The 26,718-nt window shown below is 42.4% G+C and overlaps 1 pseudogene; it reads right to left on the bottom strand.

Moving 5' to 3' along the window:
* Positions 1-15,484: 15,484 nt before the first annotated feature.
* On the bottom strand, positions 15,485-25,004 carry LOC111980770 (ATP-dependent RNA helicase DHX15-like; annotated as a pseudogene).
* Positions 25,005-26,718: the final 1,714 nt, after the last annotated feature.

Here is a 26,718-nt window from a genome sequence, read left to right on the forward strand (position 1 = left end):
AAAAGCCATTTCTCAGTTCCACACTGAGCAGTTACTGCCTTTTTGCTTAGTAGTGCAGTATAATTTTGCAATTTCATAATGTGTTATGTATGACAGTTAAGGATATACTTAAGAGTTAGTGCTATCTTGGATCATTGGGACATCCCTACCCTAAACATTTTAAACTTCAATAGGGTAGGGACCTATATTGAAGGGGTGATGTCACCTGTCGTGATAAGAATAAGTTTATTTAGTGGGAAGCCCAAGCACTCAGGCTGTTTGCCTGGAAACCCGACGTTGAATTGCATTGAATTCTACATTGTGCAGAAATGTGAGTCAGGAAAGTTTCCTCTCACGACCTCCATAAACCAGAATGTTAATTAAAATTATATTTGAATGTACTTTAACAGTTGTCCATGCTGTTGGTCCTTTTGGCGGTAGGAATGTGAAACAATATCCACAGGAAAGTATAAATACATCAACTTTTCAAAGAACTGGTAGTGCATTCTGATATTCTGAAGCATGGACAAAACCATGTAAACACGTGCATGAATTTGGTAAACATGCATGCTTTTCCTGCATGTACTCTTATCTTGTGCACATGCTTCAAGTGATAGTAATCTGAACCCAGCACTTTGAAAAGTTGATGTAATTATACTTTCCTACAACCGATAAAATACCTTAAAATAATATTTTATTCAACATTCTGGCTTGTAGAGGTTGTGAGTGGAAACTTTACTAATTCAATTATGCCCGACATATAATCCAATGCAATGCAATTAAACGTCGGGTTTCCAGGCAAACTGACAGAGTAGTGCAGGGATACTCGACTCTTACCCTACCAAGTCCGGAGCCTGCTGGTTTTCTATTCTACCTGATAATTACACCCACATGGTGTTACAGGTCTAAATCAGTCCCTGATTAGAGGGGAACAATGAAAAAAAGGAGTGGATCTTGCTTCGAGGTCCCGAGTTGAGTTTGAGGGGTGTAGTGCAGTAAAGTAGTCTACATGGTGAGACGCCGATGCCAGGATCGTAAAAAGAAAAACGCTTCAACTGAATTGTCGCATTTGCCAAGAGACACGGTTAATTCCTACCACGCGTATTAAGTATACATACGGGCTATTTACTGTGCTTATCAAGGGAATTGGATGAATCCCAAATCATGCACCTGCACTCGGCAAAGGACAGCATTGATACTTTAACCGAGTCGGGGAGGAAGACTGAGGAGTCACATTCCTACCTGCTCGTAGGAATTCTCCCAGGTGAGGTTCGGGAGGCAGGAGGAAAACAGCTCCTCTTCTGTCAGCGCATAACCGTCCATGGTCTGTTGTGTCGCAACGAGTGAGTATAATATTTGTTCGGAATAGATTTTATTCTTCTCTCGTCGAGTCTTTCTACCCCGCTTGCTTCTCCGGCGCAGTGTATTAAACGACCGACAGCTGTATTGCAGCCTGGCTCCGTCACGTGGCCACCTTCTCTACAAAACCGGGATGCCTTCATTGGACCAAGATTATCGTCAAAAAAATAAAATATTCACCTGCCTGACAGCTCAAAAGTAACCTAAGTTTTAAACTCCTTTGCAATTGTCGCCTTAGTCAGTTGTTGTGTCGGCGTGAACTTTAACAGGTCGTAACCTTGAGGGCTTTTCTCCATCATGTTACCTTAGAAACTAGGGACACTTAACCACTTCGATAGTGATTTTCTTAGCAGGTTAGGAAAGCATTTTAGTTTATAATTTTCCTAACCTCCTACGAAAGTCTCTTCAACATCGAAGTAACTTAATAAAGTGTTTCCCTTTATAAACTAGGCAGTGGAGGCTGCTGAGAGGACGGCTCATATTAATGGCTGGAATAGCTTCAATGGAATGTTATCAAACAGATCAACCATGTGGTTGATCCCATTCAAGCCATTATTATGAGCCTTCCTCCCCTCAGCTCCACTGAAACTAGCTTACATCAGCTGCTCTGGATTTCATGCAGTGACAGTGAAATCAAACAAGTCAGTTTCATTGGTTGAGCTTCATCTATACTGAACAAACATATATAAATGTAAAGTTTTGGTTTCATGAGCTGAAATGAAAGATCAGATATTTTTCAATTTTTTTGCCCAAATTTGTTTACGTTCCTGTTAGTGAGCATTTCTCCAATACCAAAATAATCCATCTACCTGACAGATGTAGCATATCAAGAAGCTGATTAAACAGAATAATCATTACACAGGTGCACCTTGTGCTGGGAACAAAAGGCCGCTCTAAAATGTGCAGTTTTGTCACAACACAGGAGTGCTGATCGGATCAGGTCCCCACAGATGTCTTAAGTGTTCAGGAAGCGTGCAATTGGCATGCTGACTGCAGGAATGTACAACATAGCTGTTGCCAGATAATTTAATCTTTATTTCTCTACCATAAGCTGCCTCCAACATTGTTTTAGAGAATTTGGCAGTACGTCCAACTGGCCTCACAACCTCAGACCAGGACCTCCACCACCAGCCTCTTCACCTGCGTGTTCATCTGAGAAGAGGGGGGTGGTGTTTAGGAGTATTTCTGTTGAATAAAGCCCTATTGTGGGGGAAAACGAAGTCTGATTGGCTGGGCCTGGCTCCCCAGTGGCTGGGCCTATGCCCRATCAGGCCCACCCGTGCCCCTGCCAAGTCATGTGAAATCCATAAATTAGGGCCTAATGGATTTATTTATATTGACTGATTTCCTTCTATGAACTGTTACTCAGTAAAATCGTTGAAATTGCTGCATGTTGTGTTTTAGATTTTTGTTTCTATAAAAATATATATATATATTTCACCTTTTATTTAACCAGGTAGGCCAGTTGAGAACAAGTTCTCATTTACAACTGGGACCTGGCCAAGATAAAGCAAAGCAGTGCGACATAAACAACACAGAGTTACACATGGGATAAACAAACGTACAGTCAATAACACAATAGAAAAATCTATATTCAGTGTGTGCAAATGTAGTAAGATTAGAAAAGAAAAGAGTCGGCCCGAGAATTGAACCCTGTAGCAGCACCGAGACTGCCAGAGGATCGGACAACAGGCCTTCCGATTTGACACACTGAACTCTATCTGAGAAATAGTTGGTGAACCAGGCAAGGCAGTCATTTSAGAATTCCAAGGCTGTTGTCTGCCAATAAGAATGCGGTGATTGACAGAGTCGAAAGCCTTGGCCAGGTCGATGAATACGGCTGCACAGTACTGTCTTTTATCAATGGCGGTTATGATATCGTTTAGGACCTTGAGCGTGGCTGAGATGCACCCATGACCAGCTCGGAAACCAGATTGCATAGCGGAGAAGGTACGGTGGGATTCGAAATGGTCGGTGATCTGTTTGTTAACTTGGCTTTCGAAGACTTTAGAAAGGCAGGGTAGGATAGATATAGGTCTGTAGCAGTTTGGGTCTAGAGTGTCTCCCCCTTTTGAAGAGGGGGATAACCGCTGCTGCTTTCCAATGTTTAGGGATCTCAGACGATACGAAAGAGAGGTTGAATAGGCTAGTAATAGGGGTAGCAACAATTGCGGCGGATAATTTTAGAAAGAGAGGGTCCAGATTGTCTAGCCCGGRTGATTTGTAGGGGTCCAGATTTTGCAGCTCTTTCAGAACATCAGCTGTCTGGATTTGGGTGAATGAGAAGTGGGGGAGGCTTGGGCAAGTTGCTGTGGGGGGTGCAGAGCTGTTGGCCGGGGTAGGGGTAGCCAGGTGGAAAGCATGGCCAGCTGTGGAAAAATGTTTATTGAAATTCTCGATTATCGTAGARTTATCGGTGGTGACAGTGTTTCCTACCCTCAGTGTAGTCGGCAGCTGGGAGGAGGTGCTCTTATTCTCCATGGACTTTAGTGTCCCAGAACCTTTTGGAGTTTGTGCTACAGGATGCAAATTTCTGTTTGAAAAAGCTAGCCTTTGCTTGCCTAACTGCCTGTGTATATTGGCTCCTAACTTCCCTGAAAGTTGCATATCGTGGGGGATATTCGATGCTAATGCAGTACACCACAGGATGTTTTTGTGCTGGTCAAGGGCAGTCAAGTCTGGAGTGAACCAAGGGCTATATCTGTTCTTAGTTCTACAGTTTTTGAATGGGGCATGCTTATTTATGTGGCTTTATGTAGTTTGTTTAGGGATGGACTATTTGCGTTGCACACTGGTTGCTACTAGCCATGTTGCCCGCCCCAAAGGTGTATCAGATAATTCTACTGCAAAGCCTGTACCCATAGAATGGCATTCTAATTCAATTTCTATCTAAGGTACCCATAGCTTAAGGGGCTGCGTTTACACAGGCAGGCCTATTGATATTTTTCCACTAATTGGTCTTTTGACCAATCACATCAGATCTTTTTCAGAGTGAAATGAGTGAAAACAAATATCAGAATTGGACTGCCTGTGTAGAGACGCAGTAACACGGTGCACAAAGTAACTACTAAATAACTAATAGAAATAACTTAAAGCTGTTAAGCCTAGGAAGATTGTTTTTATTATTTTTTGTTACTTGTTTTTTTATTTCACCTTTATTTAACCAGGTAGGCCAGTTGACAACAAGTTCTCCTTGAACCCTTTTTCTTCCTAATTTTGTGATATCCATTTGGTAGTTAGTCTTGTCCCATCGCCGCAACTCCCCTACAGACTCGGGAGAGGCGACGGTCGAGAGCCATGCGTCCCCCTGAAACACGACCCTGCCAAGCCGCACTGCTTCTTGACACAGTGCTCGCTTAACCCGGAAGCCAGCTGCACCAATGTGTCGGAGGAAACACTGTCCGGTTGGCGATATTGGTGCTTACTGTCTTGTCCCATCGCTGCAACTTCCGTGCAGACTCTATACAGTAGAGATTGAAAAGAAAATAGACCCTATGTGGACACAAACGTTGGATACAAAACATTGTGTAGCGACATTGAACCATGATTGAATAGTGATCTGAACCTGTATACATAAAGCGTCTCGGAGTAGGAGTGCTGATCTAACACTAGTTTTGCCTTTTAGATCATGAATATGATTATATGGACAGGGGGGACCTGTATGAATACGAGCCCTGATCATCTTGATTGATGAACAAAATGTAACAGATTTAAAGTTCGGAACAGTTCATGCATATATTATGATGACGTTTTGGACTACGGCAAGGGATTTTTCGGCTGTTCGGGCACACATTTTTTTCTCTCGAGGCAACCTGAAGTCGGTAGCTAAAGTCGACGCCCCCTCGGCGATTGGTTAACGGTAGGGATTCTTCAATGAAATGCCAGTTGTCATTCAATGAGAGATGACTCGTCCTCATGCACATTTTTTTATTTGACAAATACTGCACCAAACATCGTAGTCAGATGCAAAATTGCGCGATTAAGATCTCCTCTGCAAAAATGTCAAAATGAATGACAGATTTCTTGAGTCATCTTCCTTTAATTCTGACAATGTATGAGGAGGTGTATACTGGCTGGACAAACAGTACTATTGCCTCTAATTCTTCAAGCGAAGGTCTGTGTGGACTTGTCTACTACCAAAGAGGATCCGCCCTGGTTCCGGCAGTCACACTAGGCCAAACAAATAAGATTAGATTTTTGGATTGCCGAGATTAAAGGATATCCAATGTTGCTCATCAAACAAGGGTGATTCTCTTGCCTTCATTCTCGACTCACTTCAACAAGAGCTTGTCTATAGGGCTGTCTTTCGCCCTGTTATCATGACGTGTTGCTGAGGACAACAAAGCAGCCAAAGCCTTTCATTCTCTCTCCATTTCAATCTTTGCTCTCCTCCTTGTTTGATCTGACGTGTGTTCGCCACGCATCAGCTGTAACCTTTAGAATTTTGGTTGAGTGGCTCGATGTTGTGCGTTTTCATTTGCACAAATTGTCAGAGATTCACTTCTGACTGGAGTAATGGAAAGATGAAATTGACACTGATTGTTCTTTCCTCCCTCATGTTAATAGCATGTTCACTGTAAAAGGCTTTTCATACAGCATTCAGATTTTAGCACGGTCACTTGGTTTGGAGTAAGAGGAATAAGATTTATGAASAGTCAAAATCATGTTTTTCATGAAATTGGATGATATTTGAAGGAAAACAGATCAAAGTATGATGACTAAAGTTTGAAAAATGTCTGCTTCGACATTGATAAAGTTTTATCATAAGGTTACTGGTCCCCTACCCCATGTCAAACACTTGGATTCATTATTAAGGGGACAAGGTGACATCACCTTACCTCAAATTTAATACACCAATGGGAACATGCTATTCTGTTACTAAATTTAAATAAGTACCACCATCATAACCAACAGCAGAGAAGATGTTTGCAGAGGGGCGTGGTTTATATAGCTAGATAGCTACTCTMCTGCCAAAATGTGACTGTAGGGTGTTAGAAAATGTAATTCAAAGTTTACCCTATTCACCTATTGCAAAGATACTTATATGTTTCCCCTTTCATCTGTCTGGTGTTTATCTAGTTACTGGCTAGCTAGGTCTTCAGCCAGCATGGAATAAGGGGGGGTTGTTCAAAACTCTGACGCAGTTGTCAAGTCAACACATATGTCAGTGCTGTTGTGAACCGCATCCCAAGAAACATGCCGAACAAGAGATGTATAAAAAAAAAAAACATACAAAATTAATATCATAGATGCAATTTCATTGTTGTACAAGTTTCTTTGTGTATCACCAAATTCGCTTGAGATGACCACTGCAACACTGCTCATTGCATTCAAATTGTCTGACATACTGTGCCTTCGGAAAGTATTCAGACCCCTTGACTTTTTCCTAATTTTGTTACGTTACAGCCTTATTCTAAAATTGATTAAATAAAAAAAAATCCTCAGCAATCTAAACACAATGCCCCATACTGACAGTGAAAACAGGTATATTTATGTAAGTATTTAGACCCTTTGCTATGAGATGAAATTGAGCTCAGGTGCATCCTCTTTCCATTGATCATCCTTGAGATGTTTCTAAAACTTGCTTTGAGTCCACCTGTGGTAAATTCAATTGATTGGACATGATTTGGAAAGGCACACACCTGTCTATATAAGGTCCCACAGTTGACCGTGCATGTCAGAGCAAAAACCAAGCCATGCGGTTGAAGGAATGGTCTGTAGAGCTCTGAGACAGGATTGTGTAGAGGCACAGAAGGGTCCCAAAAAATGTCTGCTGCATTGATGGTCCCAATGAACACAGTGGCCCCCATCATTCTTAAATGGAAAAAGTTTGGAACCACCAAGGCTCTTCCTAGAGCTGGCCGCCTGCCAAACTAAGCAGTCGGGGGAGAAGGGCCTTGGTCAGGGAGGTGACCAAGGAGGAAACCTGGCACCATCCCTACGGTGAAGCATGGTGGTGGCAGCATCATGCTGTGGGGATGCTTTTTAGCGGCAGGGACTGGGAGACTACTTGGTATCAAGGGAAAGATGAACGGAGCAAAGTACAGAGAGATCCTTGGTGAAAAGTGCTCAGGACCTCAGACTGAGGCAACAGTTCACCTTCCAACAGGACAACGACCCTAAGCACAGTCAAGACCAGTCTCTGAATGTCCTTGACTGGCCCAGCCAGAGCCCGTACTTGAACCCGATTTGATCATCTCTGGAGAGACCTGAAAATAGCTGTGCAGCAACACTCCCCATCCAACCTGACCGAGCTTGAGAGGATCTGCAGAGAAGAATGTGAGAAACTACCCAAATACAGGTGTTCCAAGCTTGTAGCGTCATACCCCAAAATACTCGATGCTGTAATCGCTGCCAATGGTGCTTCAACAAAGTACTGTGTAAAGGGTCTGAATACTTATGTAAATGTATATTTCATTTTTTGTCATTATGGGGTATTGTGTGTAGATAGAGGGYYGGGGGGGGGGGTGGACGATTGAATAAGGCTGTAACGTAACAAAATGTGGAAGAAGTAAAGATGTCTGAATACTTTCTGAAGGCACTGTAGGCGTTTCAAAGAGCTGTCAGTCAAGGCGAACTCATGAATATAAATCCCCCGCCCACTCAGCCTGTCTTTTCAAACGTCCCGGTAGTTAGCCATGACAGGAAAAGTACTTTTCATAATGACTGTCCAGGACCATTTAATGTGGCCAATAAGTCATGTGTATCATGCAAATTTCACATAAAAATGCATACTGTGATTTGTATTTAATTTGTCAAATGAAATATAAAATTGTCTTAATTGGTATTTTTCACCAAGGGTTATTAGTGTCATGTTTCCCCTATAATTTTTCCTATACAGAACTTTTACAATTACTAGTCAGGAAAAATATGTTACCTTTCCTATTTAGGTAATTATTTAMAATTCCATGTTACACACAGCCTAAACCTTGTTTCTGTGGGAAGAAAAAATATTAACACAACATGCAAAAACTTCAAAGATTTTACTGAGTTACAGTTCATATAAGGATATTAGGCCCTAATTTATGGATTTCACATGACTGGGAATATACAGCTGAAGTCGGAAGTTTACATACACCTTAGCCAAATAAATTTAAACACAGTTTTTCACAATTCCTGACATTTAATCCTAGTAAAAATGTCCTGTCTTAGGTCAGTAAGGATCACCACCTAATTTTAAGAATGTGAAATGTCAGAATAATAGTAGAGAGTGATTTCTTTCTTTCATCACATTCCCAGTGGGTCAGAAGTTTACATGCACTCAATTAGTATTTGGTAGCATTGCCTTTAAATTGTTTTACTTGGGTCAAACATTTTGGGTAGCCTTCCACAAGCTTCCCACAATAAGTTGGGTGAATTTTGGCCCATTCCTCCTGACAGAGCTGCTGTAACTGAGTCAGGTTTGTAGGCCTCCTTGCTCGCACACACTTTTTCAGTTCCGCCCACAAATTTCCTATAGGATTGAGGTCAGGGCTTTGTGATGGCCACTCCAATACCTTAACTTTGTTGTCCTTAAGCCATTTTGCCACAACTTTGGAAGTATGCTTGGGGTCATTGTCCATTTTGGAAGACCCATTTGCGACCAAGCTTTAACTTCCTGACTGATGTTGCTTCAATATATCCACATAATTTTCCTGCCTCATTATGCCATTTTGTGAAGTGCACCAGTCTCTCCTGTGGCAAAGCACCCCCACAACATGATGCCGTGCCTCACAGTTGGGATGGTGTTCTTCGGCTCGCAAGCGTCCCCCTTTTTCCTCCAAACATAACGATGGTCATTATGGCCAAACAGTTCTATTTTGGTTTCATCAGACCAGAGGACATTTCTCCAAAAAGTATGATCTTTGTCCCCATGTGCAGTTGCAAACCGTAGTCTGGCTTTTTTATGGCAGTTTTGGAGCAGTGGCTTCTTCCTTGCTGAGCGGCCTTTCAGGTTATGTCAATATAGGACTCGTTTTACTGTGGATATAGATACTTTTGTACCTGTTTCCTCCAGCATCTTCACAAGGTCCTTTGCCGTTGTTCTGGGATTGATTTGCACTTTTCACACAAAAGTACGTTCATCTCTAGGGGACAGAACGCGTCTCCTTCCTGAGCTGTATGACGGCTGCGTGGTCCCATGGTGTTTATACTTGCGTACTATTGTTTGTACAGATGAACGTGGTACCTTCAGGTGTTTGGAAATTGTTCCCAAGGATGAACCAGACTTGTGGAGGTCTACAATTTGTTTTCTGAGTTCTTGGCTGATTTCTTTTGATTTTCCCATGATGTCAAGCAAAGAGGCACTGAGTTTGAAGGTAGGCCTTGAAATGCATCCACAGGTACACCTCCAATTGACTCAAATTATGTCAATTAGCCTATCAGAAGCATCTAAAGCCATGACATTGTTTTCTGGAATTGTCCAAGTTGTTTAAAGGCACAGTCAACTTAGTGTATGTAAACTTCTGACCCACTGGAATTGTGATACAGTGAAATAATCTGTCTGTAAAAAGTTGTTGGAAAGATTACTTGTGTCATGCACAATGTCGATGTCCTAACCAACTTGCCAAAACTATAGTTTGTTAACAAGAAATTTGTGGAGTTTTAATGACTCCAACATAAGAGTATGTAAACTTCCGACAACTGTATGTATCTCTTTAAAAAAATTATTGGGGCGTGGATCAGAAAACCAGTCAGTATCTGGTGTGACCATTTGCCTCATGCAGCGTGACACATCTCCTTTGCATAGAGTTGATCAGGTTGTTGATTGTGTCCTGGGAATGTTGTCCCACTCCTTCTCAATGTCTGTGCGACATTGCTTGATATTGGCGGGAACTGGAACACGCTGTCATACACGTCGATCCAGAGTATCCCAAACATGAGGTGATGGCGGTGGATGAATGGCACGACAATAGTCCTCAGAATCTCTTCACAGTATCTCTGTGCATTCAAATTGCCATCAATTTAAAACTTCAATTGTGTTTGTTGTCCGTAGCTTATGCCTGCCCATACCATAACCCCACTGCCACCGTGGGGAACTCTGTTCACAACAATGACATCAACAAATTGCTCACCCACACAACGCCATACACATGGTCTGCGGGTGTGAGGCCGGTTGGACGTACTGCCAAATTCTCTAAAATGACGTTGGAGGTGGCTTATGGTAGAGAAAGGAGCATTCAATTCTCTGGCAACCGCTTGGTGGACATTCCTGCCGTTAGCAGGCCAGTTGCATGCTCCCTCAACTTGAGACATCAGTGGCATTGTGTTGTGTGACAAAACTGCACATTTTAGAGTGGCCTGTTATTGTCCCCTGCACAAGGTGAGCCTGTGTAATGATCATGCTGTTTCATCATCTTCTTAATATGCCACACCTGTTAGGTGGATGGATTATCTTGGCAAAGGAGAAGTGGTCACTAACAGGGATGTAAACAAATTTGTGCACAACATTTGAGAGAAGCTTTTTGTGCGTATGGAAAAATCTTTTTTTTTTTATCAGTGTAGTTTGTTAACCAATTCAGTGGGAAAAGGTTATTCGGACACTCCTGACCTGCAAACCAATATTTTAATTTGTTAAAATTAGGTTAAGGGTGAAGAATTGGTTAGGGTTAGGGTCAGTTTTAGATTTTGGTTCGTCGTTTTGCAGGTCAGCAGTGGCCTTGTCTATCCCAATTCAGTGTCTTAGAAGTAAAGAGGCCTCGATGAAAGAAGAGAGGGGTAAAAAGAGTGATGCAAGCGAAATTAACACCGGGGGGAGAGTGGTTTGTTCTTTAGCTCTGTCTCAATCTCCATGATCTGTCCTCTACTGTAGATTAATTTAAAGATTGCGGAGCACCGTGCATTTGCACGAAACAGGGGAGCTGCACAGCGAGAGATATCACGATAGTCTGAGCAAGCCTTTTCAAAACAAATGGTGTACTATACCACTCAGGGTCCATTGGTATACTGAATATTTGCTTTCTGTGATCTGTCTAATTCTAGGGACATATTTGTTTTTCAGAGAATCGTATTGACGGGTAGTAATCCACTGTAGCGATCATGTGCATTTTCAATAATTCCCATAAGTGGATCACACCTATGAACAAGCGTAGATATCCTGATATCACCTATCTACTGAGGAAATAAAAAATAGATAGAATATTTTTCTGCCAGCACAGATCTTTCTGCACAGATCCCTCTGTGAACATACTTTGGATGGTGTATCAATACACACAGTCACTACAAAGATACAGGCGCCCATCCTAACTCAGTTGCTGGAGAATAAGGAAACAGCTCAGGAATTTCAACATGAAGCCAACAGTGATTTTAAAACAGTTAGTTTAATGGCTGTGATAACTGAGGATGGATCAACAACATTGTAGTTACTGCACAATACTAACGTACCTGTAAATTACAGTGAAAAAAGGAAGCCTGTGCAGAATAAAAAAAATATTCCAAAACATGCATCCTGTTTAAGGCACTAAAGGAATTCTGCTACAAATGTGGCAAAGAAATAAACTTTTTGTCCTGAATACATGCAGGTAGCCTAGTGGTTAGAGTGTTGGGCCAGTAACCAAAACGTTGCTGGATCGAATCCCCAAGCTGACAAGGGAAAAAGTTAACCCACTGTTCCCCGGTAGGCCATCATTGTAAATAACAATTAGTTCTTAACTGACTTGGCCTAGTTAATTAAAGGTTACATTTAAAATGTAAATTTAGTTTTGGGGAAAATCCAACACATCACTGAGTACCACTCTTCATATTTTCAAGCATGGTGGTAGCTGCATCATGTTATGCYTATGCTTGTCATCGGCAATGACTAGGGAGTTTTTAGGATAAAAATAAACAGAATAGAGCTAAACACAAGACAAATCCTAGAGGAAAACTTGGTTCAGTTTGCTTTCCAACAGACCCTGGGAGACACTCACCTTTCAGCAGGACAATTATCTAAAACACAAGGCCCAATATACGCTGGAGTTGCTTACCAAGACGACAGTGAATGCTCCCGAGTGGCCTAGTTACAGATTTGACTTAAATTGGTTTGAAAATCTGTGGCAAGACTTGAATATGTCTGTCTAGCAATGATCAACAACCAACTTGAGAGCTTAAATATTTTTTTAAAGAATGTACAAATATTGTACAATCCAGGTGTGCAAAGCTCTTAGACTTTACCTAGAAAGACTCACAGCTGTAATCGCTGCCAAAGGTGATTCTAACATGTATTGACTCAGCGGTGTGTATATTCATCTAATCAAAACATTACTGTTTTCCATTAATAAAAGTTAGATTTTTTTTCTACTTTGACAGAGTATTTTGTGTAGACCATTGACAAAAAAATGACAAATCCATTTCAATCCCACTTTGTACCACAACAAAATGTGGAAAAAGTCAAGAGGTGTGAATACTTTCTGAAGACACTGTAGCCAATCGCAGGCCTAACACAGTGGTTCATACATGGTATATATATACACACATATATATATATATATCACAGAAAAGGCTGGCAAGCGACTGTCAGGTGGCATGATTGAATTGTTCCGTCTCACTGTCACCAGAGAGGCTATTACTTCAAATTAGCATACACATTCAAACCAGAACAGATGGATTTGTCACATTCCAGTCGCCATCTTCCTGTGAGATTGGCTGCTCTTGTGCTGCGTGATGGAGATAAGACACCTGTCTGGGCTTGGATCGGGAGGAAAGGCTAGTGGAAAATACCCCCCTCCCAGCCCCGCCCGCCGCCCAACGCCCAAACTGATYAGGCCTCCATCCAGCGCCCCGTGGGAGGTCCAGAAAAGCAGTCGTTCCAATATAAAATGGTGATTTGTGTGCCGATTGGCTAGTGGGGAACAAAGCCATTCCATCAGTATGTTTGTCTCAGAGTTTGTGATTTTGGGAAGTTATGTTTGAAGACAGCTCTTGAACGGTACCTGTCCTCTGTCACATTCAAAAGGGAGCACCTCAGCAAAGGCTGAGAATGACTGTGTCAGCAGGTGAGGGTTGGGTGAACAGTGATGCCCAGGCAATCTCCTTCCTCTACATAATAATGCATCCATGGCTTCTTATCACCCAGGACTCAAGGTTAAGCCTCTAAAAAATGCATTTGCTGAAATTATACAACTCCTTTTCTATTGAAACYTGAGATTACTGAACTTCGATCATGCATAAATGACTAGGCATAAATTTGTGATTTTTAAAGAATTGTGAAAATATCAGCTAGTAAGTGGACGGGCCGTGTTGTCATGCAATTACAATTCAGACACAATCATAGAAAACATCTGTGTTTACCTAAAACATATTTCACCATTGGAATGAACTGTACACACCATTGTCTTCCGATTTGATGGCATCATGCTAACGCAACAAACGTCTGACTGACGTAAGACAATGCTGTACACACTAGAAAAAGGAGATACGGTGGATGGGTCTAAAAAGGAAATTGGTTAAATATATGTTTTCCTTTTCACTGTGATTCATTAGCCACTCACTAATAAAATGATTTTTAGATTTTTCTTTTGTAATTATGTATGACAGAATGGATCAATTGGAAATATTGAGAATGAAAAATGCTGTTAGCTACCCCAGGATCAATACCATATAATTTCCAGATCAGCTTAAACTAATGGGTTTTCTATTGGCTTCAGTTAGGGGTGCTAATCTCCCTGGCACCATTTTCATGGTTACATTTACATTCCTTTGCAAAAAGCAGTCTATTTAAAAACTGAACCGCTTGCCTCCCAACAGTCTGAAAATATAAAAATAAACATGCTAATCTCCTGCCTTGCATATTGCGCAAGCCATAGCAACTCCCTCAGTCGTATATAGGAAGCCATATTCCTCTCCTCTCGCTAATAAAGACAGCTCAGAGAACATTTCAATTGCGCCTCCCCACTTAGTTGACTTCGCTTTGAAATGTCAAATCGGGGCAAATGCTAAGGGCCGCTTATGAAGTTCCCATGTCTTTCTCAGTCATGCCTCATCGTACAAGACTCATCCCTTCTCGGGCACACACGGCCGAGATATATATTATGCCATAGGTGTACTCATAATAATCGTCCTCATCTACGATTAATGGATCAACACAGAACTAAAACATAAAGACCCCCTGGGTGCCCTGGAAAACTGTGTTCTCGTACAGTCCGCTGCATAAACATCAACTGTGACTCTGCAAACGCTTATGTTTTGGCCCAGCAACACAAGACACAAAGGCAGACTTTTTTTTCTTTAACAAATGGACAAAGTAACTGAAATGGCAGAGGTGAGCCGGTGGAAACTAGACCACCTACGCAGACCAACTGAGAATATGCAATGAGGGACAGGAAGATAAATGTCACAAGCGGAATGTCCCGCAACGGCCAGAGTGCATAAAGCACCATTTTCGGAAATAAGCACTTAATTTCAAAGACCATATCCACAACCATTGACATTTTTCTTAAAGCATAATCCACCATGGGGGGACAAAAAACGCTAAAGTTCATGTAACTGTCAGGAGGCTTTAACTCTGAATAATACTGAGATTTTATTGAAGTCAACGAGCTCAGACAGAGCCAGTCGAAGCTGCCTTGAACACACGCTGTGAAACGCCCCTAACCCAAAGCAACCATGAGGGAGCCTTCAGGGGTGAAAGGACCCAAGATGCTCTCCCAGTTGGGCTAGCCTTATTTGGGACCTGGGCTGACCTCAGCCTGTGGGACAGCCCCGGCTTCATGGCTGTCTTCTCTGAGGAGTCCTCTTGACGCCCAATTCCTTGTGGCTTTATGCTCTGCCTCACACTGCAGCGTGCTTTATTTGGGCTCCTGACCCATAGGATGACAGGGGAGCTTTCGAAGAAACTTCTCCAGGGCTCATCCAACTTCCTTGGATAGGGAAGTAAAGAAATGTTTGGTTCATTTCTGTTCAAAGTTTGATCATAAGAACTAGTTGTCCAATCCTGATGACGAATCCTGAAGAATGTTTAGGGAATGTTTATGGGTCCTGTTTAATGATTATGCAGCCTCATCAGTGGCTTGCATAATAATAACTTACCTTACAACTTACAACTTTTTGGTTTTCTTAATTTTAGGAGAGAAATTCATATGTTGTCTAAGTGGTTTTTTGACAGAAGTATTCCTAAATATTTAACACAGTCCTTTATAGGAATATTTTCTATTTCATCAGACCCAAACTCAGCAAAAAAAGAAACGACCTCTCACTGTCAACTGCGTTTATTTTCAGCAAACTTAACATGTGTAAATATCTGTATGAACATAAGATTCAACAACTGAGATATAAACTGAACAAGTTCCAGAGAATGTGACTAACAGAAATTGAATAATGTGTCCCTGAACAAAGGGGGGGTCAAAATCAAAAGTCGGTATCTGGTGTGGCCACCAGCTGCATTAAGTACTGCAGTGCATCTCCTCATGGACTGCACTAGATTTGCCAGTTCTTGCTGTGAGACGTTACTCCACTCTCCCACCAATGCACCGGCAAATTCCTGGACATTTCTGGCGGGAATTGCCCTGGCCCTAACCCTCCGCCTCCGATCCAACAGGTCCCAGACGTGCTCAATTGGATTGAGATCCGGGCTCTTCGCTGGCCATGGCAGAATTTGGACATTCCTGTCTTGCAGGAAATCTTGCACAGAACGATCAGTATGGCTGGTGGGATTGTCACGCTGGAGGGTCATGTCAGGATGAGCCTGCAGGAGGATGTCTTCCCTGTAACACACAGCGTTAAGATTGCCTGCAAACAAGCTCAGTCCGATGATGCTGTGACACACCGCCCCAGACCATGACAGACCCTCCACCTCCAAATCGATCCCACTCCAACTCTCATTCCTTCGACGATAAACGCGAATCCAACCATCACCCCTGGTTAGACGAAACCGCGTCAGTGAAGACGTTGTTGCCGGTGATGTCTGGTGAGGACCTGCCTTACAACAGGCCTACAAGCTCTCAGTCCAGCCTCTCTCAGCCGATTGCGGACAGTCTGAGCACTGATGGAGGGATTGTGCGTTCCTGGTGTAACTCGGGCAGTTGTTGTTGCCATCCTGTACCTGCCCCGCAGGTGTAATATTCTGATGTACCTATCCTGTGCAGGTGTTGTTACACGTGGTCTGCCACTGCGAGGATGATCAGCTGTCTGTCCTGTCTCCCTGTAGCACTGTCTTAGGCGTCTCACAGTACGGACATTGAAATGTATTGCCCTGGCCACATCTGCAGTCCTCATACCTTCTTGCAGCATGCCTAAGGCACATTCGTGCAGATGAGCAGGGACCCTGGGCATCTTTCTTTTGGTGTTTTTCAGAGTCAGTAGAAAGGCCTCTTTAGTGTTCTAAGTTTTCATAACTGTGACCTTTATTGCCTACCTTCTGTAAGCTGTTAGTGTCTTAAGGACAGTTCCACAGGTGCATGTTCATTAATAGTTTATGGTTCTTTGAACAAGCATGGGAAACCAGTGTTTAAACCCTTTACAATGAAGATCTGTGTAGTTATTTGGATTTTCAAATTATCTTTGAAAGACAGGGTCCTGAAAAAGGGACGTTTCTTTTTTTCCCTGAGTTTATAAACATAAGATTTCACATATAGAAGCATTCAGTTTTAATCCTGATGCAATAGAGAATGCAGTGATATCATTAAGGGCATGGGCGACCTGGTCTTTGTCTATTAAAAAAGAGCAGCATCATCCGGCGGTTAGGAAATTGATTTCTTTGTTAAAAATGGTTATACCATGCAGATTTGCATTATTCAGAATATCTAGAGATAGAAGTTCCACAACCAAAATGAATAAAAATGGCGAAATTGGGCATCCCTGTCGTACACTTCTGTTGATAGTGAATCTTTTGGATGTATTAAGGTTTAGTAACACAGAACTATTTGTATCTTTGTAAAACATGCGAATGACTTTGATCAACTTTTTGGTTTCGGTGAATTGTAGGTGACCTAAAGAGAAATTCATGTTCAATTGTATCAGGCTTTACAGAAGTCCAAAACTAAGACGACCACATCTGAATCAATTGCATCTGAATAATCTAGAAGGTCCAAGACTAAACAAATGTTTGTGGTTATGTGATGGCCCTTCATAAATCCTGTTTGAGTCTCATTTATAATGGTATCTATTCCATTCTTTAATCTTTTGGCATAAACAAGAGCAGTTGATTTGTAGTCAGTATTTAATCAAGTAATTGGTCTCCAATTGTCAGAGAAGGGTCTTTATTGTGCTTTGGAATCACTGCAATAATAAGGCCCTGTTCATAGTGGAGACCATTTCCCCATTTTTTTTTTTTTAAAGCAATCTTGAAACATCTTAAAAATAGGGTCTTCTAGTAACTACAAAAACTGCCTAAAGAATTCAACTGACAGGCCATCTAGGCCAGGAGATTTCCCATTTTTTCATTGAATTCAGAGCCTCTAATTTCTTCAATTGACACAGGTGAATCGCAAACTGAGTGGAAATCATCAATTACAGGGACATAATTCTGAATGTGGCAAATGTAGCTTTCACAACCATCTTCCTGAAATTGTGAGTTGTAAAGGTTTTCAGAAAAGGAATTGAAAAATGTTGTTTGTAATGGGATCTTTGCATTACGCATCCTTCATTTTGAGTGCAGTTAGACTTTCTTTTGTAGTTTCTCTTTTCATGTGCAAAAAAGTAACTAGTGTTTCTTCCCTCTTCAATCCATTTTGTAAAGCTGTTCTAATTCTAGTTGTAAAGATTTAAATACAGACTCTTCTTCAGATAGATTATCTTTCTTTAGAAAACTGTCAAGTATGCTCATCAACTCGTTTTCTCTAAGTTTCTTTAAGTGCATCAGCTCTTTGGCACATTTAATGGCTACAACTCTGACTTTAGATTTGAAAAATGTCCAAGTATTTTCTTGCAACAATATCTTTGGCTAACGATTTGATGTTTCAATAAGAATAGGATCTTTAAGAAGTGTGTTGTTTAATTTCCAATATCCTCAAGTACCTTTTTTAAATTTTTTTAGTAGCTTGTAAATTCAGGGAAATCAAGTGATGATCAGAAAAGGGAGCCAACTGGTGATCTATAACTGAATCCGTTCGTCCCCTAAACCCTCGCTGCGCGACTTACGTCATAAATTTTGGTCACCAGGCGTGAGCCTCTCCCTTGCGGAAACAAGCAATATGTTGTAGCAAACAAGTCTTTGGTTGCCTAGGCAACACCTCCCACAATGCAGCAGTAGCATACATTGACATAGAATGGCTTGGACGCTCTAACCCTGACAATTTGACTGGTAAACTCATGGGTACACTCGCAATGACTGCCTGGTATTGTGACGCAATCATTTCCATGGTAATGTAGAAGGTTCATTTCAAATATGCTAACTGCTGCCGCTCATGCAATGGAGGGTGCGTTTGTAAATTCGCTCTAGCTATCTACTCCGATTTCAGAGCACTCTCGCCTGAGTGTGCAGAATAACTGATTAATGAATTTACGAACGCTCAACACCGGTTGAATATGGCCAGTGTCAGTAAACATCGACATCTCTGCTAGGGCGAGTAAAATGGTCAGAGTCAGCTGTTCTCTAATTTGTGTCTGGAAGTAGCTAGCCAACATTAGCCAGTTAGCTTGGGTGCTTGACTACCTCTGTGAGGTCAGAACTCTCGGATCAACCTTACTCGTCGGCCAGAGAGTCCAGTGTGCGCTCTGAGAGCGAAATGCTCTGAATTTACGAACGGGCAATCTGACAAAGCTCTGAATTTAAGAGCTCTGAATTTAAGAACTCCCAGAGCGCACTCTCTGGCACTCCAGTTTAAATTTACGAACACACCTGGAATGTATTTTTTGTAATGTCATTTGAGTTGAATCATACGATCACAGCTGATATTGATGGGTACACTTCCTGCTTTTACTTCCTGCTTTGCTGCTATTAAAATACATTTAATATTTCAACCTTCTGAGCTCACTCCCAACCCGGATCAACAGCAATGCCAACCACCTGTTAATCACAATGACCACAGGTGGTAAAAAAAAAATCAACAAATAAGAAAATGCAAGGCTCAGATGAAGAGTTCAGAGTTCCTTAATGCTGGTGGTGATGGTTCTCATGCACACTAGTGTTAGTACAGAGTATTCCTTGGTTGAGAGTTTAGCGACGATGCGCTCCAACTGTCTCTTGGCTTCACAGTTGGGAAAGTTATCCATCTCTTAGTACTGCGGGGAGATTTTCACCAGCCTGGGAAAGGAGACAAGTAAACATATTAGTCATGACGTGTGTGTGTGTGTGTGTGTGAGAGAGAGAGAGAAGGCTTTCTCTCCCGCGTTCGCACACAGAGATTGCCGCAGACACTTCATCCGACACATAAATGCGCAAGCACACACAGACAGATGAACAAACACCCACGTAATCCAACAATGTGCACACTGTCTCACAAACACACACACAAGGAGCAGGCTGACTGCTTGTTCACACACGTGTACACACACATTCTCACAGGTCTAGAGGAATATCGGAGCAGGCGGGTTGATTGCAGCCAAGCACATAGACACACACCTAGCAGAATCTAGGAGAGGACTGACTATAGGCCTGCAGTCAACTCACTAGACAAGATGGATATAGGGCTAGGCAGCCAGTAAGCTGCTGACAACTTACCACGTGTACACACATAATTTTATTGGTAGCGTACACGTATTTTATAGAAAGGTTCAGCGAAATGATTGTTTCTAGCTCCAACAGTGCAGTATACCTAACAATGCAAACAATACACATGTTTTCTAAATACCACTCTGGTTTGATGTCGGTGCAGGTGCGGATGTAGTTCTTGGTGGTCAGCACAAACTCATTGTATATCACCCACTCCGGCTTGTGGTCGCACACAGGACTGGTGCAGCTGGACCACCTGGTTGTCCTTCACCGTCAGGTAGTGGCCTGTGTGCTCCAAATGGGCTACCTGGTAGACACACAGACAGGAAAAAGTAGGCTAGATATTAGCCAGACAGGCCACACAAGACTAACTACAGTACATGTCAAGATCACTTCCACAGACCTGTATTATCAAAATCCAACCCATACAGTATATCATAAAGTCCATATGCATTTAACACGTTTCCTGACCGAGCGCTCCTCTTCTGTAGGTTTGTTTTCTAGCCTGAAGTGATGCAACAATCGAACAGTTATTACCATGTAGGATACTTGATGCCAAATGGGACTAGTAGGGTTGAACAACACTGACCTCATGGAATGTAGTGCCTACCTTAATGTACAATGAACACAATCAATTCCACAGAAAAGGGGGGGGGGGAGCGGCAGCTCTGGGCATAGGCGATTTAAACTTCGCCAAGTTAAGAGGGCGGTGAGTTTTCTTGTTTCCTTTCGTGGTACTTTAATATGCAGACGACGGCTGTTGCGATTAACCAGGGCAATCAGTCTCAATAAAGACCTCTCCGCACAAAGACGTGCGTTCAAACGCCCCTAAACTGCAACATGAGCTACAAATTTGTCTTTGTGATAAAGGTTAATGTTGACAAATATTTAAATATTAATGTCGTAATTCAACTTGTCAGGTCGCATGTTTTCAGGTTCCCTCCGGAAATGGACTTTCAACAAAATGTCATTTATTTTCCCTGAGTGGGCAGCAAATTGACTTGATTTCTTATTATGTGTTTAACTGGTAGCGCCTGTGTGTGTGTACACTTAGGGGAGGCTATCCATTACAATAAGTATCTTGACTTGTTGTGTTACAACGACTGATATGCATTTTTTTTTGCAGGCCGATACAGATTTTTTTTTAAATATAGAAATTGGAGAGGGGTCAAGGAGGCCGATGTCTGTCTGATATTTTATGCTGATAGTCAATATCATTACGTTAGAACATTTTGATGACAACAGGTGGTCCAGAGATTAATCAATTTTTTAATAAACCAAATGTAACTTTGTCTTACCTAATCTAACAACATAATGGTAATATTTAGATTTCAATGGTAAATCTCTATTGATAAACTTGGTAAATCAAGATGTACAGTGTCTAAGTAAAGTATTCAGACCCCCTTGACTTTTTCCACATTTTGTTACGTTACAAAATTGCTTTTTCCCCTCAATCTACACACAATACCCCATAATGACAAAGCAAAAACAGGTTTTTAGAATTTTTTGCTCATTTATTCAAAATAAAACTCATGTCACATTTACATAAAAGTATTTAGACCCAGTACTTTGTTGAAGCACCTTTGGCAGCGATTACAGCCTCGAGTCTTCTTGGGTATGATGCTACAAGCTTGGTACACCTGTGTTTGGGGAGTCTCCAATTCTTCTCTGCGTATCCTCTCAAGCTCTGTCAGGTTGGATGGGGAGCGTTGCGGCACAGCTATTTTCAGGTCTCTCCAGAGATGTTTGATCGTGTTCAAGTCCGGGCTCTGGCTGGGCCACTCATGGACATTCAGACATTTGTCCCGAAGCCATTCCTGCATAGTCTTGGCTGTGTGCTTAGGGTCATTGTCCTGTTGGAAGGTGAACCTTCGCTCCGGTCTGAGGTCCTGAGCGCTCTGGAGCTCTCTGTACTTTGCTCCGTTCATCTTTCCCTCGATATTGACTAGTCTCCCAGTCCCTACTGCTGAAAAACATCCCCACAGCATGATGCTGCCACCACCATACTTCACTGTAGGGATGATGCCAGGTTTCCTCCAGACGTGATGCTTGGCATTCAGGCCAAAGAGTTCAATCTTGAGTTCATCAGACCAGATAATCTACACTTAGTTTCTCATGGTTTGAGAGTCTTTAGGTGCCTTTTGGCAAACTCCAAGCGGGTTGTCATGTGCCTTTTACTTAGGAGTGGCTTCCGTCTGGCCACTACCATAAAGACATGATTGGTGGGATGCTGCAGGGATGGTTGTCTTTCTGGAAGGTTCTCCCATCTCCACAGATGAACTCCTATAGCTCTGTCAGAGTGACCATCAGGTACTTGGTCACCTCCCTGACTAAGGCTCTTCTCCCCCGATTGCTCAGTTTTGCCGGGTGGCCAGCTCTAGGAAGAATCTTGGTGGTTRCAAACATCTTCCATTTAAGAATGATGGAGGCCACTGTTTTCTTGGACCCTCAATGCTGCAGAAATGTGTTGGTACCCTTCCCCAGATCTGTGCCTCGACACAATCCTGTCTCGGAGCTCAACGAACAATTCCTTCGACCTCATGCCTTGGTTTTTGCTCTGACATGCACTGTCAACTGTGTGACTTAACAAATCATGTCCAATCAAGTTGTAGATACATCAAGGATGATCAATGGAAACAGGATGCACCTGAGCTCAATTTCGAGTCTCATAGCAAAGGTTCTGAATACTTGTGTAAATAAGGTGTTTCAGTTTTAAATTTTTTATAGATTTGCAGAAATTTCTAAACCTGTTTTCGATTTGTCATTATGGGATATTGTGTGTATATTGCTTTAAGACTGGTTGCAGACATCACTCTCAAGACACTCCTCTCATATGCAACAGTTTGTCAAGAAAGTGAAATACCAGTCATGTAACCCAGTTAACGTTTTTGCAGCCAATCAGCATACTTTGCGTTATGGTTTGCATTAAACAAATACAGTTTTAGGGTGAAGTGATAAGCTAGCTAGCAAAGTTAGCTTTCTGTGACTGAATGTAACCTATTTAACTACCTTAATACTGGATGCAGATACATACAAATGGTATCCATGAGTTTATCTGACTCTGGGGAAGTAGATAAAGGGCTTTATTGCCAAAATTCCGAAGTATGCGGTATCTTGTTTTGGAAAGTGCCATAGCCTGTATATGGGCATTTTTGTTTTTCACCAAAAAGTACATTTAATGAACACTTTCTATGTCTACGTGGTGTGTGTCGTCATTCATAAGCTTAACTAGACACACCGGCTAGTTTATTAGATTCACTACACCGTTCACGAAAATGGATCACTTCTACAGTCAGTGAGTCATGTGGCCATGGCTTGCTATATAAAGCTGGCAGACAGGCATCGAGGCATTCAGTTACAGTTCGATTGAACATTAAAATGGATAAAAAGAGTGACCTAAGTGACTGAGCGTGGTATGATCGTCGTTGCCAGGCACGCCGGATCCAGAAACGTCCGCCCTCCTGGGACAATTGAGGAGTGTAAAAACATTGCCTGGAACGTGACAGTGAGTTCAGTTTACTTGGGTGGCCTGGTCAGTCCCCAGACCTCAACCCAATAGAGCAACTTTGCTTTGCTGATTCTGAGCATTTCCCCTCTCAGAGCGTTCAGTGCGCACACTGGCCGAGGAGTAGGGTTGAGCCGAGCGTTCTGACCATCACAACTGCACTGAAGTCAAGCACACAAGCTAACTGGCTAGCTACTTTCAGACAAATGAGAAAATACCTCACTATGACCATTTTACTCACCATAGCAGATCTGGTTAGGCTGTTTTCACGTTATCCAGAGGGTTGGTCACTGTAACTGTGCTGCTGGCAACAATTTAATTACAATTTTTTTGCTGACGTTTACTGACACCAGCCATATTAAACGGGTGTTGAGTGTTTGTTCATCAGTTATTCTGCGCTCTAGCACACTCAGACGAGAGTGCTCTGAAATCGGAGTAGATAGCCAGAGCAAATTTATGTCCATTGAACGCACAACGACTATACCACTGAGCTAATGACATGAATAATCAAGTCAATAAACGTTGGGTAGTTAGCATATAGTTAATATACTGGCAAGTTCAATGTATTAGTAGCCAACTAACGAGGTAGCTAGATAACATACCAGTACATACTGCTGTAATGATATGCTATGCGGTTCATAAGGATAGCGTAGCCAACACATTGTCAGCCAACATAACGTGTAGCGTAACTTATTTGAAAAGTAATTACTTTATTACATTGCTCAACATTTTCTTAACATTTGTCATAATTAGTTAAAGCAATTCATTTGTATCCGCTCTTGTCGGACTTCGGCTGCATATTTTCTTCAATTCTGGAAATATTGTGAAGCTGTGCCCATTTCCTGAAGAATTGCATTATGGGCCCTAAAAGTACAGAAATAATGTCCACTGCGTGTATACTTCATATTTTGGTGAATTTAGTACGACATCCGGGAACTTTTGGCATACAAACTCGATCCATACTATGACCAATAAGCATACTCAATGAATGTCACAAATAGTACGGTTAGTATGAGTATTTGAACACAGCTATGGTGTAGCTGACTAATCTACATACTCCACTCTGGTCTGTGATGTTTTGGGAACAAGGGACTTCTGCCTGAAGGTCAAAACCAAGTGCTGTGTTGTTGGGGACCATAATGGCACCGTCGAGCATGATGACACATACTGAGACAGAACCCTCTGGGCCCTTTCTCTGTTTGGCCGGTGAGCACTGACCTGCATGAAGAATCCGGGGACCAGTGCTCTGTGAATGTTGATATAGTAGTGTCTGCTGGTGAACTCTGTGCTGCAGCGGGGCAGGTTGAAGAGGTCCATGATCCGGTACAGCTGCTGGTGCACGTTGTCAGCGACCGGTAGTTCACAAAGTTGTCGTAGCACCACTACGTCAACTCGTGGTCTGTGAGAGGCGAGAGATTTATGTTAGGTGACATTAAGGTTGGTTTACCGGAGACAGATTTAGTCTAGTCCTGGGTTACAAAGCATGCTTGATGGACATTTTAGTGAAGGACACATACTCTGTTTGAAGGTGTGATAGACGTTGAGGAGGGTCAGGTGATTTCCATCAATGTGGGTGAACCTTATCTTGGACTCCTCGGCCGCCTTCCTAGCCTCCGTGGGTCACACGAAACACTGTGGGACTAAACGAGGTTGGTATGGACTCCAACACAGCCACGCATATGTATGATTTGATCAATTCCCACAGAGAGGAACAAGGTCAGAGAGCACTTCACAGGGCATACAGGTGCATATTGGAACAGGAGGTGAAGGGAGGTGGGAGAGTGTGAAGGAGGGATGGCTTTCTCCTGCTTTGCGCAGGACTGAGTTTGGCTATTTGATGAGCTGTGTACTGCATAACCGAAACTCAACCAAGGGATGAGAGGAGGGGCATGGAAAGGGGCTGCAACCCCCCCCCAAAAAAGTATATTTACTCAAACTTGTTGGCAAAAGGGCATCAATGAAACTAGCCTGCATCTGACTCAAACTCTTTCAGCGGTGGTGCAGAAAGAGACCAAAGGCAAAGTGTCCTCCTAACCACTCAATCTGGGCCTGAGCAGTTAAATTAAGAGAGGGAAAACCCTGGTCTTGCACCCAAGCGGAAAAGCACTCGTACATCAAGACTGCATCAAACACCTCCCGCCCTCCCACAACTTGCTCGGAGCCGCATGCTCCGTCATGGACTTAACCGGTGAAAGCGGAGTGTTTAACGAACCCCTGCACTTGGTTGCCTGTGCGAGGCCTAGGTTCCACTGCTGACTCGGTAGTGAACTCAGCAGAAAACTGGGTTCCCTGACACACCRGTTATAAAATGTGTGGTGTGTCCAAATAGCTAGCTAGTTAAATTCCCTTTCCCCCCCATTCAAAAGTATCGGATTAATCTCAATGAGGAGCATTCTGCTTTGGCAAGCCTAAAGTGCAATTACTGCCAGAGCACATTGGTCCTGCTGAGACMAGCCTATAAACTCATTAATTTACTGTAGACAAACATGTTTCCTGCCTGACAAATATTAACTAACTGACACCTCCAGCTCCTTTTGCTATCCCTCTTCTTTTCAATAGTGCCTTGCAAAAGTATTCACCCCCCTTGGCGTTTTTCCTATTTTGTTGCATTACAACCTGTAATTTAAATAGATTATTTGGATTTAATGTAATGGACATACACAAAATAGTCCAAATTGGTGAAATCAAATGGAAAAAAATTGAAAGTGGTGCGTGCATATGTATTCACCCCCTTTGTTATGAAGCCCCTAAATAAGATCTGGTGCAACCAATTACCTTCAGAAGTCACATAATTAATTAAAGTCCACCTGTGGGCAATCTAAGTGTCACATGATCTCAGTGTATATATACTGAAAGGCCCCAGATTCTGCAACACCACTAAGCAAGCGGCACCATGAAGACCAAGGAGCTCTCCAAACAGGTCAGGGACAAAGTTGTGGAGAAGTACAGATCAGGGTTGGGTTATAAAAAATATCCAAAACTTTGAACATCCCACGGAGCACCATTAAATTCGTTATTAAAAAATGGAAAGAATATGGCACCACAACAAACCTGCCAAGAGAGGGCCGCCCACCAAAACTCACGAACCAGGCAAGGGGGGCATTTAATCAGAGATGCAACAAAGAGACCAAAGATAACCCTGAAGGAGCTGCAAAGCTCCAAAGGACCACTTTAAGCTTGTACACTCCACAGAGCTGGGCTTTACGGAAGAGTGGATAGAAAAAAGCCATTGCTTAAAGAAACAAATAAGCAAACACGTTTGGTGTTCGCCAAAAGTTATGTGGGAGACTCCCCAAACATATGGAAGAAGGTACTCTGGTCAGATGAGACT

This window comes from Salvelinus sp. IW2-2015, linkage group LG3, assembly GCF_002910315.2.
Source record: "Salvelinus sp. IW2-2015 linkage group LG3, ASM291031v2, whole genome shotgun sequence".
NCBI lineage: Eukaryota > Metazoa > Chordata > Actinopteri > Salmoniformes > Salmonidae > Salvelinus > Salvelinus sp. IW2-2015.